General features: G+C 43.1%; 1 pseudogene; it reads left to right on the top strand.

Moving 5' to 3' along the window:
- The first annotated feature begins 348 nt into the window (after positions 1–348).
- Positions 349–850, top strand: LOC138643301 (ATP-dependent DNA helicase PIF1-like; annotated as a pseudogene).
- Positions 851–14,899: the final 14,049 nt, after the last annotated feature.

The raw sequence follows: 14,899 nt of genomic DNA, 5'->3' as shown, positions 1-14,899 counted from the left end.
GAAAAGTTTTCAAAAACGGTGGTGACTTTTGTCAAACCCTACCAATAGTGGAAGGTGGAAAAAGAGACCAAATTGTACAGTCCACCAGTAAATACTCAAAATCCTGGAATCAGTTTTCACGGTTCCAGTTACAACAGAATATGAGAACATCTCAGGATGAAGTTGAGTACAACTCATGGTTACTGAAACTTGGCAATGGAGAGTTGTCAAATGGTATATGGTCTACCAGAAGACACAATTGAAATCCCAAATTCTTTAATTGAAGAGGGTGATTTAATTACAGCTATTTTTGGCAGCTCAATTGAGATTACCGATGCAACGGTAGAAGCAATTGCCAATAAAGCAATTCTTACGCCATTGAATGATGACGTTCACGCCTTGAACGACAAAATTCTTAGTCAAGTTCAAGGTGAACACTCAAAATATCGCTCCATCGAAACAATTGCGGAAGAGGAGGGTGTGATTCTCACAGATTACCCTGTAGAGTTTCTTAACTCTTTGAATCCCACTGGGATGCCTCCTCATGTACTGAAGCTGAAACCAGGAGCTGTAATTATGCTCCTGCGTAATCTTAACAGAAATTGTGGCCTTTGTAATGGCACAAGGCTTTTGTGTGAAAAGCTTAAAAGCAAATGTTATTCATGCCGTTGCCTTAAATGGAAAAGCAAAAGGTCAGACAGTTCTTATTCCAAGAATTGACCTGATTTCCAAAGATAAAAACTTGCCAGTCCAGATGCGACTGCATCAGTTTCCTGTCATGTTGACTTTTGCAAAGACCATCAATAAATCTCAGGGACAGTCCTTGGATATTGTAGGAATTTATTTGCCTCTCCCAGTGTTTTCACACGGGCAGTTAGTTATATGTGGCTTTCTCCAGTGGAAGGAAAAGCCAACAAATAAGAGTCAAAATATTTGAGACACAGAAGCAAGGTATACGTATTCCTAACGTTGACAAATGGTTTACTGTCAACTGTGTGTACAAAGAAGTCTTTTATTAAGCTTGTTAACAATTGTAAAAGCAAAAAAATTTTGTACACAAAAGCGGGACTAACTCCTAGCTGCGGTCTAAGGACCAAACATTGGGCATGGGCAGGGCCTTGGGCGCAGATCCCAAATGCACTCAACCATGTGAAATAGCTTACTCTCAGGAACATTGAGGAATAGTGCAATTGGATAGCTCTACCTGTTCATTTCCTTTAGGAATAGGGCTATGGGATAGCTCTACCCGTTCACTTTCTTCATGAATAGGGCTATCAGATAGCTCTACCTGTTCATTTCCTTTAGGAATAGGGCTATGGGATAACTCTACCTGTTCACTTTCGTCATGAATAGCGCTATCGGATAGCTCTACCCAAACGGTATTAACTACAGAGCTTTTTCATACACAAGGTAGGAGTGGCAGAAGAGGTACACCAGGTATTTATATTTGCTATTAGTCTGCACATACGCCAGTCTGGTGCTTGGGTACACCCCACTGCGACGTCAGTCTGTTGCGTGGGTACACCCCATTGCGACGTCAGTCTGCTGCGTGGTTACACCCCATTGCGTGGCTCGTAATGACAGCGCAAGGGCGCGCAATTACTTGTTCTTTTTTTAAAAGCTACATGATATTGTTGTTTGTTTATTCTATGGAAAAGTATCAGTAAACTCTCAACTAAGTGTTGACCTTACAATACTTCTAACATTTTCTCCAATCCATGGGCAAACACATTGTCCTTATAAACAGCGGCATAGATATTAAAAATACAGAGATTACACTTAAAGGGAGCCTGTCACCCCCCCCAGAGCATTTTTAAGTAAAAGAGCCACCTCCAGCAACACTAAGGCTGCATTCTGTGAAGGTGGCTCTTATGTTTAGCATCCCTAGGAATGCTAAATTAATCACTTTTATAAATTTGGCGCCATATCTCTATTGAGTCCGGGAGGTGTGATTTCTCCCTGACTCCAGCGCCTCGCAGCCGTCCATCATCCCACCGGGCGCTGCCTCCTCTCTATCTTGACGTCACGGCGCCTTCGTGTAGCCGAGGCCCCAGATCCCGACCCTGCAGTGTGTTATGAATCTGGCTCCTGTGCAGTGGAGCGGGTTACCATGCTCCATTGAAGATAGTGCTGAAGTCTCGCAAGATTTCACAAATCTCACAGATTTTCAGCCGATCCCTGCGCAATTGTTCTCTATGCCGCTGTCACTACTGACAGTGGCATCAGAGGGGTTCAATGCCCACGATTAGCGCTAGCACCAATCGTGGGCATTGCAGCGGGGTGTCAGCTGTCACATGTAGCTGACACCCGCACGCGATCGCCGTGGCGCTCACATGAGACAGCATGATCGTGCCGCCGTACTATAGTTCTGCGGTTTGCGGAAACGCAGTTCCTGCAGCGCAGTACTAGTACGGGGCATGTCAGGAGGGTGTTAATGAAACATGTCACTTTTTGCACTAAAAAGTCACAAAAATGATAAAGACTAGTGATAACCTAGCACTAAAATGCTTGAGTGCTCAGTATCGAGCTGGTTGAACGCTCAGATGGGCTCGACTTGAGTACCATGGAAGCCAATGGGAAACTCTGAGCATTTTTCCGGAAGACGCTAACAGGAGGGCTGGAGAGACAGGAAAATAACTGAAGTGGGTGGAAACAGCGTTCAAATGGAATGAGAACAGCATGTGGAAGACGCCTGGACGCATCTCTGACTCCAGGGTCGCTGCTGGGAACAATGTTGTCAGAGTATTAAACCACTTTTACGGACTGACAATAAACCATACAAAACCGAAAATAAAATGAATTTTACAGGAAAAAATGTTACGAAACATTCTTCCCTGAATAATGACTTGTACAGTGGCATGTAAAAGTTTGGGCACCCTTGGTCAAAATGAATGTTATTGTGAACAGTTAAACAAGTTGAACATGAAATGATCTCTAAAAGAGTGTAATGCCGCAGTATCCACACTGTGTAGTGATGAAGCAGTGACCTAGCAAAATTCAAAGCAAAACGTGTTTTAATGTCCAACTCACAGAAATACACAGCACACGATATCCTCCGGATCGCAGCCGGGAAACAAATCTTCTGGATCGCAGCCGCTAAACACGCCAGTCCACAACCGAGACCGGTTGCCATGGGTGACTGCACCGCCGTGTATGCTGTGGGTGCCAGGCCTTTCAGCTCCGCTTGGCCTTTTGGCTCTGTTTGCCGGTGTTTCCTCACACAGGTGGAGCTCTGCAGAGCCTTCTGCTCTGCATACTTTCAAAAACCACACTGACACTGACACACCCAACCCTCTGCTTCAGGTGTTTTTACAAGTAACCTGTCGCCGTAGGCCACATGGAAAACCCGGCCGGGAAGGAAACAGACTGCCCCACTACCATCCTGTAGTCAGATTCAAAAATAAAAGCCCAGCAGCTTTCTTAAATCTGCCTTGGTCAAATAGCTTGCCCAAGACCGACACTTAGGCTACTTTCACACTAGCGACGGGCCGAGGTTACCGACGCTAGCATTGTTTGCGCCGCACAACGGGTGCAGCGGATGCAGATTTTCATCGCATCCGCTGCCCCATTGTGAGGTGCGGGAAGGTGGGGGAGGAGCGGTCCGTCGGCTGCAAAAAACGTTACATTTAACGTTTTTTGCTCCCGGCGGTCCGCCACAACATGGCGCAACCGTCGCAAGACGGTTGCGACGTGTTGTCAATACGTCGCAATGCGTCGGTAATGTAACTCTATGGGGCAAAAACGCATCCTGCAAACAACTTTGCAGGATGCGTTTTTTCCCCTAAATGACGCATTGCGACGTATTAAAAAAAACGTCAGTGTGAAAGCAGCCTTACTTTTATTCTGCATTGCAATCACAGCTACACCTGTAACTGCATCCAGGGGGGGACACATAGTGACCTTCGCATTTGACACCGGTCACCGCCTCACAAGGGATAAAATTAAAGATGACACATTTCCTTTGGATTTAAGGAAAAACATATATATTTTTCATCTTTAACATTTAACATTTCTGCGCCGGTGATGCTAGTTTATTCAAGCACTGTAGTAGCAATTTTCCCATACAAAATTCCTTCATTTTTGATGAATTGGAAGAGAATGGCCGCGACCCTTCCCGCCCAGGCACTTCTCATTTTGGCAAAGCTGGCTCAAAAACGCCAAAAGTCACAACATTTTTGCAACTTTTCAAAGTATTTACGCCACTTTTCTGGGGTTAAATTACCCCAGTGATTACCACACTTTTTCCTTCCACTCAACTTTCCATTAATATGCTTGGATACAGCACTCTGAACAGCCGACTTCTTTAGCAATTACCTTTTGTGGCTTACCCTCCTTGTGGAGTGTGTCAATGACTGCCTTCTGGACATCTGTCAAGTCAGCAGTCTTCTCCATGATTGTGGAGCCTACTGAAACAGACTAAGGGACCTTTTTAAACATTCAGGAAGCATTTGCAGTTTTTTTTTACTGAGATAATGACTTTTGTGTTTTCATTGTCTGTAAGCCATAATCAACATTAACAGAAATAAACACTTGAAATACATCACTCTGTTTGTAATGGCTCTATATAATATATGAGTTTCACTTTTTGCATTGAAGAACTGAAATAAATGAACTTTTTGATGATATTCTAATTTTGTGAGAAGCACCTGTATGTGGTAAGGTGCTCTGAACTGCACTGGACAAACTAAGGGTACAACGAGTGCCTGTGCTTGGTTGGAACAATCATTTTATGCTGCTATATGCTCTTTAAAAGAAAAAAAACCCTCAAAGTTCAATCAATTTCCAATTTCAAAAAACCTGAAAGTACATCCAGAATTTGTGTTTGCTTTCCTTAGGTTCAATTAACAAGACGATCTTAACATTAAGAAATGTAATGCCTTTTACAGCTGTGGAGAGAAAAGGATCAAGAAAGTCAGTGCAGCCAAAAGTTGTCTTAGGCCAGGCATTTGCACAACAACAAACTAAGTGAGTATCTATACCAATAATTCCTAAGAAAAGAGGTCTGTGTTTTGTAAAATGTCTGGCGAGCGTCCGACCTCTCAAACTTGTGGTGAGCTTCTGAAATAGTGCGGGTCAGATAAACATAACATTGAGGAGGGCCATGAATCAGAGACCAATGAGCAGCAGAAAAAAATAATAATTTCTTACATTAAACGACTTGAAATTTTAATTAAGAAATATTTGGTCATCTCCTGCATAAACAAGCAATAACTCGAATTCATGTAATGCTGTTTGACAAGATCGTGCTCATACGCTGGAGTGCAAGAAGCTACTGTTACTTAAGGGAGATTTCTGGATTTACGCAAGTTAAAAAAAAAAAAAAACTTTTTTCCCATTCCATTCCATTTAAGAAAAATCTCTGCCTACTGGTAGTGACTGGAACTACACTTCTCATTATTGAAATTGCATCACCAAGAAGGAATAGTCATGGAATTATGAAAACCACACGATTGATATAGATGTTACCGATATGCAAAATATGAAAAAAAAAAATGGAAACAAATATTTTTTTGTTGGGAGCTAGTGTATAGAGAAGGCTCAACTTCCGACCATTGCTCATGATGACTGTGGCACAACGCCAGAATCTGCCTCTAAATGCAGCGAGTGGAGCTGAGGCTCTTCTTAACTTGTTAAAATTCCCCGATCAACCTCTGACAGCAACATTTACAACGCACTACCAGGGAACGTGTTGCAAGGCGGCCAATGGGTTGACATTGTAGGCTCAATCTGCTAAAAATTCCTGTGTCACAGCTTACTATTGCTGTGTATAGTATAGGTGTTCAGACAAAATTTAATTTTAGAGTTTTGTGATTAAACCAACGCAGGTCTAAGTCATGTAAAGCAACTATAAATATAAAGTAAAAAGTTGGATTTTTTTCCCAATATTTTAGAAAAAATAAAAAGCTTAAAAGAGAAAAGTGGAAATCACCCACCTTTTCCTCAATTCAAAAATTAACTAGTAAAAGCCATGAAAGGGAAAAACAAAAAACATAACTCAAGAATTATTGAAACTCAAGAAACTCAAGAATTATTGAAACTCAAGAATTATTGTAACTTTTTTTAGACTTTTTGAGGACACACAAACAAGTCCTCATACAGGTCCATCGTCGGGAAAGTCGAAAAGTGTCGGGTCTTAGAAAATGTCAGTACAAACTAAAAATGTTTTGTTTTTGTCTTTTTTTTTACAAAGTTATGACTTTTTTTTCCACAACTAAAATATATATAAAAAGAAATACACTTGTTTGGTATCACTGTAATGGTACTGACTTGACTCGAGTACCAATAAAATGAAACAATAAAAACAATGGCTGAATTGCATTTGTCTTTTTGGTTATTTAAGTTTTTTCCTGTTTTTCAGCCATTACATAGTGAAGTGATGGCGTCATTAAAAACGTTAAATTGTATTACGAAAAAAACAAACAAACGAGCCCTTACATGGTACCGTCAACGAAAAAAAATAAAAGTGAAGGTTATTCCTCTCCCTACGTTTGTACCCGAAATATCTCAGTTAATATGCAGATTATTAAATATCTAGATGTAAGTGCATATCGAGGAAGGTGCCAAAAATTTGAGTTGATTGTATATATTCATTCCACTTTTCGATCTATTGTTTCTCCGTCTATGATATGAAGTAGAACCAGACATTTTACTTTGACCACCAGCTCCTGATTACAAGTCAGAAACTTAATAAAGTCTGTTCTGAGCTTAGTTTGTAAACCACAGCTGTACGTTTTCTTCAGTTTCAATTATGTACTTTGTGTTTTTCCCTCTTTTTCAGCTTACCATGATAGCAGTCATTACAGTTCTGCAACTGATGAAACTCTGGCATCTGAACAGACAAGGGTGATATGTCACGCAGGACATGAAAGACGGCAATAATGAAATTATGGAGGGCTTTAAAATGAAACCAGCAGTGAAAGCTATAAACACCAAAGCGATTGTGGAATATATATATATAAAAAAAAACAAACAACAACATACGGTATATTGTGGAAAATCCATGTAAAATACCGTCGGACAAAGTTAGAAACTCAAAGAAAGCTCTGGGTAAGATGAGAGAATGTCAGCCCAGAAAGAGAGGTTAAGCGTTTTAGTTAACCCCTTTACCCCCAAGGGTGGTTTGCACGTTATGGACCGGGTCAATTTTTACAATTTTGACCACTGTCCCTTTATGAGGTTATAACTCTGGAACGCTTCAACGGATCCCGGTGATTCTGAAATTGATTTCTCGTGACATATTGTACTTCATGGTTGTGGTAAAATTACCTCGATTATTACTTGCGTTTATTTGTGAAAAAAGCGGAAATTTGGCAAAAATGTTGCAATTTTCCAACTTTGAATTTTGATGCTCATAAATCACAGAGATATGCCACACAAAATACTTAATAAATAACATTTCCCACATATCTACTTTACATCAGCACAATTTTGGAACCAATTTTTTTTTGTTAGGGAGTTATAAGGGTTAAAAGTTGACCATCAATTTCTCATTTTTACAACACCATTTTTTTTTAGGGACCACATCACATTTGAAGTCACTTTGAGGGGTCTATATGATAGAAAATACCCAAGTGTGACACCATTCTAAAAACTGCACCCCTCAAGGTGCTCAAAACCACATTCAAGAAGTTTATTAAGCCTTCGTGTGCTTCATAGGAATTTTTGGAATGTTTAAAAAAAAAATGAACATCTTTTTTTCACAAAAAATTTACTTCAGATCCAAATTTGTTTTATTTTACCAAGGGTAACAGGAGAAACTGGACCCCAAAAGTTGTTGTACAATTTGTCCTCAGTACGTAGATAACCCATATGTGGGGGTAAACCACTGTTTGGGCACATGGCAGAACTCGGAAGGAAAGGAGCGCCGTTTGACTTTTCAATGCAAAACTGGCTGGAATTGAGATAGGACGCCATGTCAAGTTTGGAGAGCCCCTGATGTGCCTAAACATTGTAAACCCCCCATAAGTGACCCCATATTGGAAACTAGACCCCCCCAAGGAACTTATCTAGAAATTGGGCCCCAAAAGTTGTTGTGCAATTTGTCCTGAGTACGCTGATACCCCATATGTGCAGGGAACCACCGTTTGGGCGCATGGCAGAGCTCGGAAGGGAAGGAGCTCCGTTTAGAATGCAGACTTAGATGGAATGGTCTGCTGGAGTAACATTGCGTTTGCAGAGCCCCTGACGTACCTAAACAGTAGAAACGCCCCATAAGTGACCCCATATTGGAAACTAGACCCCAACAAGGAACTTATCTAGATGTGTTGTGAGAACTTTGAACCCCCAAGTGTTTCACTACAGTTTATAACACAGAGTCATGAAAATAAATAATCTTTTTATTTCCACAAAAATGAATTTAGCCCTTTGAACCCCCAAGTGGTACACTACAATTTATAATGCAGAACTGTGAAAATAAAAAATGATTTTTTTTCCCACAATTTTTATTTTCCCAAGGGTACCAGGAGAAATTGGACCCCAAAAGTTGTTGTCCAATTTGTCCTTAGGACACTGATACCCCTTATGTGGGGGGGAACCACCGTTTGGGTGCATGGCAGAGCTCGGAAGAGAAGGAGCACCGTTTGGAATGCAGACTTAGACGGAATGGTCTGCAGGCGTCACATGGCATTTGCAGAGCCTCTGATGTTCGTAACCAGTAGAAACCCCCCATAAGTGACCCCATATTGGAAACAAGACCCCCTAAGGAACTTATCTAGATGTGTTATGAGAACTTTGAACCCCCAAGTGTTTCACTACAGTTTATAACACAGAGTCGTGAAAATAAATAATCTTTTTATTTCCACAAAAATGAATTTAGCCCTCAGTTTTGTATTTTCCCAAGGGTAAAAGGAGAAATTGGACTGCAAAAGTTGTTGTTCAATTTGTCCTGAGTACGCCGATACCCCATATGTGAGGGTAAACCACTGTTTGGGCGCACGGCAGAGCTCGGAAGGCAAGGAGCACTGTTTTACTTTTTCAACGCAGAATTGGCTGGAATTGAGATCGGACGCCATGTCATGTTTGGACAGCCCCTGATGTGCCTAAACAGGGGAAATCCCCCAATTCTAACTCCAACCCTAACCCGAACACACCCCTAACCCTAATCCCAACCTTAGCCACACTCCTAACCCAAACACGCCCCTAACATGAACACACCACTAACACTAACCATAACCACACCTCTAACCCCAACACACCTCTAACCCCAGCACACCTCTAACCCCAACACACCCCTAACCCTAATCCCAACCCTGACCACACCGCTAACCCTGACACACCCCTAACCCTAATCCCAACTGTAATCCCTACCGTTAACATAATCCAAACCCTAACCTGTTATGATGCGGTGGTCTAGGAGCAACATGGAACGAGCTCTGAGGGAAGTGGTAACTGTACTGACCGCAGACCCTAAGCTCAACACGACACTAGAAGCAGCCGTGGAATGCTCCTAACTCTCCCTAGGCATCTCGTCACAGCCTAAGAGCTAACTACCCCTGAAGACAGAAGCAGGAAAACTATCTTGCCTCAGAGAAAATCCCCAAAGGATAGATTAGCCCCCCACAAATAATGACTGTGAGTGGAGAGGAAAAAGACATACACAGAATGAAACCAGGATGAGCACAGGAGGCCAGTCTAGCTTGATAGATAGGACAGGATGGAACACTGTGCGGTCAGTATAAAACACTACAAAAATCCACGCAGAGTAAACAAAAAATCTCCACACCTGACTAAAGGTGTGGAGGGTCACTCTGCTTCCCAGAGCTTCCAGCAAGACAGAAAATACTTCAAACCGATAATGCTGGACAAACAAAGAAAGCACAGAAAGGATAAGTCCACAAACTATGGACAGAAAAAGTAAGCAAAAACTTAGCTTTGCTGAACTGGTCAGGATAACAGGGAACTCCAAAGAGATGTGAATCCAACCAGGAACCATTTACAAGTGGCACTAGCTGAAGGAACAGCCAGGCTTAAATAGGCGAGAGAGGAGATGATAAGTGGAGGCAGCTGACAACAGCAAACTCCAAGGAGCAGCCATACCACTTGAAACCACAAGAGGGAGCCCAAGAGCAGAACTCACAAAAGTGCCACTTACAACCACCGGAGGGAGCCCAGGAGCAGAATTCACAACAGTACCCCCCCCCTTGAGGAGGGGTCACTGAACCCTCACCAGAGCCCCCAGGCCGATCAGGACGAGCCAAATGAAAAGCATGAACCAAATCGGCGGCATGGACATCGGAGGCAACAACCCAAGAATTATCCTCCTGGCCATACCCCTTCCACTTGACAAGATACTGAAGCCCCCGCCTCGAAAAACGAGAATCCAAAATCTTCTCAACCTCATATTCCAACTCCCCCTCAACCAACACCGGGGCAGGAGGGTCAACCGAGGGAACAACGGGCACCACATATCTCCGTAACAAAGATCTATGGAAAACATTATGAATGGCAAAAGAGGCTGGAAGAGCCAAACGAAAAGACACCGGATTAATAATTTCAGAAATTTTATAAGGACCAATAAACCGAGGCTTAAATTTAGGGGAGGAAACCTTCATAGGAACATGACGAGAAGACAACCAAACCAAATCCCCCACACGAAGCCGGGGACCAACACACCGACGGCGGTTAGCAAAACGTTGAGCCCTTTCCTGAGACAACGTCAAATTGTCCACCACATGAGTCCAAATCTGCTGCAGCCTGTCCACCACAGAATCAACACCAGGACAATCAGAAGGCTCAACCTGCCCAGAAGAAAAACGAGGATGAAAACCAAAATTACAAAAGAAAGGTAAAACCAAAGTAGCCGAACTAGCCCGATTATTAAGGGCAAACTCGGCCAACGGCAAGAAAGCCACCCAGTCATCCTGATCAGCAGACACAAAGCATCTCAAATAGGTCTCCAAGGTCTGATTAGTTCGCTCAGTTTGGCCATTAGTCTGAGGATGAAATGCCGAAGAAAAAGACAAATCAGTGCCCATCCTAGCACTAAAGGCCCGCCAAAATCTAGAGACAAACTGAGAACCTCTGTCAGAGACAATATTCTCCGGAATGCCATGCAAACGAACCACATGCTGAAAAAATAATGGAACCAGATCCGAGGAGGAAGGCAACTTAGGCAAAGGTACCAGATGGACCATTTTAGAGAACCGGTCACAAACAACACAGATAACAGACATCTTCTGAGAAACAGGAAGATCCGAAATAAAATCCATGGAAATATGCGTCCAGGGCCTCTCAGGGACTGGCAAAGGCAAAAGCAACCCATTAGCGCGGGAACAGCAAGGCTTGGCCCGGGCGCAAGTCCCACAGGACTGCACAAAAGCACGCACATCGCGCGACAAGGAAGGCCACCAAAAGGACCTAGCAACCAAATCTCTGGTACCAAAAATCCCAGGATGACCAGCCAACACTGAACAATGAACCTCAGAAATAACCTTACTTGTCCATCTATCAGGAACGAACAGCTTCCCCACTGGACAGCGGTCAGGCCTATCAGCCTGAAATTCCTGAAGCACCCGCCGCAAATCAGGGGAGATGGCAGAAAGAATCACCCCCTCCTTAAGAATGCCAACCGGCTCAAGGACTCCAGGAGAATCAGGCGAAAAACTCCTAGAGAGGGCATCAGCCTTAACATTCTTAGATCCCGGAAGATACGAGACCACAAAATCAAAACGGGAGAAAAACAGTGACCATCGAGCCTGTCTAGGATTCAGCCGCTTGGCCGACTCGAGGTAAATCAGATTCTTATGATCGGTCAGGACCACAACGCGGTGTTTAGCACCCTCAAGCCAATGTCGCCACTCCTCAAACGCCCACTTCATAGCCAACAACTCCCCATTGCCGACATCATAATTGCATTCCCGCAGGTGAAAACTTTCTGGAAAAAAAAGCACATGGTTTCATGAAAGAACCATCAGATTCCCTCTGAGACAAAACAGCCCCTGCCCCAATATCAGAAGCGTCAACCTCAACCTGAAAAGGAAGAGAAACATCCGGCTGACGCAACACAGGGGCAGAAGTAAATTGGCGTTTAAGCTCCTGAAAGGCCTCAACAGCCTCTGAGGACCAATTCGTTACATCAGCGCGTTTCTTCATCAAATCAGTAAGGGGCTTAACCACACTGGAAAAATTGGCAATGAAACGGCGATAGAAATTAGCAAAGCCCAAAAAATTTTGAAGGCCCTTCACAGATGTGGGTTTGATCCAGTCATGAATAGCTTGGACCTTAACAGGATCCATTTCTATAGACGAGGGAGAAAAAATAAAACCCAAAAAAGAGACCTTCTGAACTCCGAATAGGCACTTAGACCCCTTCACAAATAAAGCATTATCACGAAGGATCTGGAACACCATCCTGACCTGCTTCACATGAGACTCCCAATCATCGGAAACAATCAAAATATCATCCAAATATACAACCATGAATTTATCAAGATAATTGTGGAAAATATCATGCATGAAAGACTGGAACACAGATGGAGCATTAGAAAGCCCAAATGGCATCACAAGATATTCAAAATGGCCTTCGGGCGTATTAAATGCAGTTTTCCATTCGTCACCCTGTTTAATACGAACAAGATTATATGCCCCTCGGAGGTCAATCTTAGTAAACCACCTAGCCCCCTTAATCTGAGCAAACAAATCCGTAAGCAAGGGCAAGGGGTATTGGAATTTGACCGTGATTTTATTAAGAAGACGATAATCAATACAGGGTCTCAAGGAGCCATCCTTCTTAGCAACAAAAAAGAAACCTGCTCCAAAAGGTGACGAAGAGGGACGAATATGCCCCTTCTCCAAAGACTCCTTAACATAACTCCGCATGGCGGCATGCTCCGGCACAGATTGAAAAGTCGGCCCTTAGGGAACTTGCAACCAGGAATCAAGTTAATAGCACAATCACAGTCCCTGTGCGGAGGAAGGGAACTGGACTTGGGCTCATCAAATACATCCAGGAAATCTGACAAAAACTCAGGAACCTCAGGAGAGGGGGAAGAGGAAATTGACATCAAAGGAACGTCACTATGTACCCCTTGACAACCCCAACTAGTCACCGACATAGTTTTCCAATCCAGCACCGGATTATGTTCTTGTAACCATGGGAAACCTAGTACAACAACATCATGCAGGTTATGCAACACCAGAAAACGGCAATCTTCCTGATGTGCTGGAGCCATGTACATAGTCATCTGTGTCCAGTACTGAGGTTTATTCTTGGCCAGGGGTGTAGCATCAATACCCCTCAAAGGAATAGGGCTTTGCAAAGGCTGTAAGGAAAAACCACAGCGCCTGGCGAATTCTAAGTCCATTAAGTTCAGGGCAGCGCCCGAATCCACAAATGCCATGACAGAAAAGGACGACAATGGGCAAATCAGGGTTACAGATAAGAGAAATTTAGGCTGTATAGTACTAATGGTAACAGACCTAGCGACTCTCTTAGTACGCTTAGGGCAATCAGAGATAACATGAGCAGAATCACCACAGTAGAAACACAGCCTATTCTGACGTCTGAATTCCTGCCGTTCTATTCTAGTCAAAATCCTATCACATTGCATAGGTTCAGGACTTTGCTCAGAGGATACTGCCATAAGGTGCACAGCTTTGCGCTCGCGCAGACGCCGATCGATCTGAATGGCTAGAGACATAGATTCGCTCAAACCGGCAGGCGTAGGAAAGCCCACCATAACATCTTTGAGGGCTTCAGAAAGACCCTTTCTGAAAATAGCAGCCAGAGCCTCTTCATTCCATTTAGTGAGCACAGACCATTTTCTAAATTTCTGGCAGTATAACTCTGCCTCTTCCTGACCTTGACACAGGGCTAACAGGGTTTTTTCTGCATGATCCACAGAATTAGGTTCGTCGTACAATAATCCGAGCGCTTGAAAAAATGCATCAACATTCAATAATGCTGGATCCCCTGCTTCAAGAGAGAAAGCCCAGTCTTGAGGATCACCCCGCAGCAAGGATATGATGATTTTTACCTGTTGAATGGGATCACCAGAAGAACGGGGTTTCAAAGCAAAAAACAATCTGCAGTTATTTTTAAAGGTCAAAAACTTGGATCTGTCCCCAAAAAACAAATCAGGAGTAGGAATTCTAGGCTCTAAAGCCGGAGTCTGGACAACATAGTCCTGGATGCTCTGTACTCTTGCAGCAAGTTGATCCACACGAGAAAACAAACCTTGAACATCCATGCCAAAGCATATATCCTGAACCACCCAGATATCAAGAGGAAAAAAAAAAGGACAAACTAGAGTACAGAAAAAAAAATGGTTCAGAACTTTCTTTTCCTTCTTTTGAGATGCAATTAATTCATTTTGGGCCACTTCTACTGTTATGATGTGGTGGTCTAGGAGCAACATGGAACGAGCTCTGAGGGAAGTGGTAACTGTACTGACCGCAGACCCTAAGCTCAACACGACACTAGAAGCAGCCGTGGAATGCTCCTAACTCTCCCTAGGCATCTCGTCACAGCCTAAGAGCTAACTATCCCTGAAAACAGAACCAGGAAAACTATCTTGCCTCAGAGAAAATCCCCAAAGGATAGATTAGCCCCCCACAAATAATGACTGTGAGTGGAGAGGAAAAAGACATACACAGAATGAAACCAGGATGAGCACAGGAGGCCAGTCTAGCTTGATAGATAGGACAGGATGGAACACTGTGCGGTCAGTATAAAACACTACAAAAATCCACGCAGAGTAAACAAAAAATCTCCACACCTGACTAAAGGTGTGGAGGGTCACTCTGCTTCCCAGAGCTTCCAGCAAGACAGAAAATACTTCAAACCGATAATGCTGGACAAACAAAGAAAGCACAGAAAGGATAAGTCCACAAACTATGGACAGAAAAAGTAAGCAAAAACTTAGCTTTGCTGAACTGGTCAGGATAACAGGGAACTCCAAAGAGATGTGAATCCAACCAGGAA

This window comes from Ranitomeya imitator, chromosome 6 (genome assembly GCF_032444005.1).
Source record: "Ranitomeya imitator isolate aRanImi1 chromosome 6, aRanImi1.pri, whole genome shotgun sequence".
Taxonomy (NCBI): Eukaryota; Metazoa; Chordata; class Amphibia; order Anura; family Dendrobatidae; genus Ranitomeya; species Ranitomeya imitator.
Note: the sequence above shows the minus strand (reverse complement) of the source record. Positions and strands in the feature narration are given on the sequence as shown.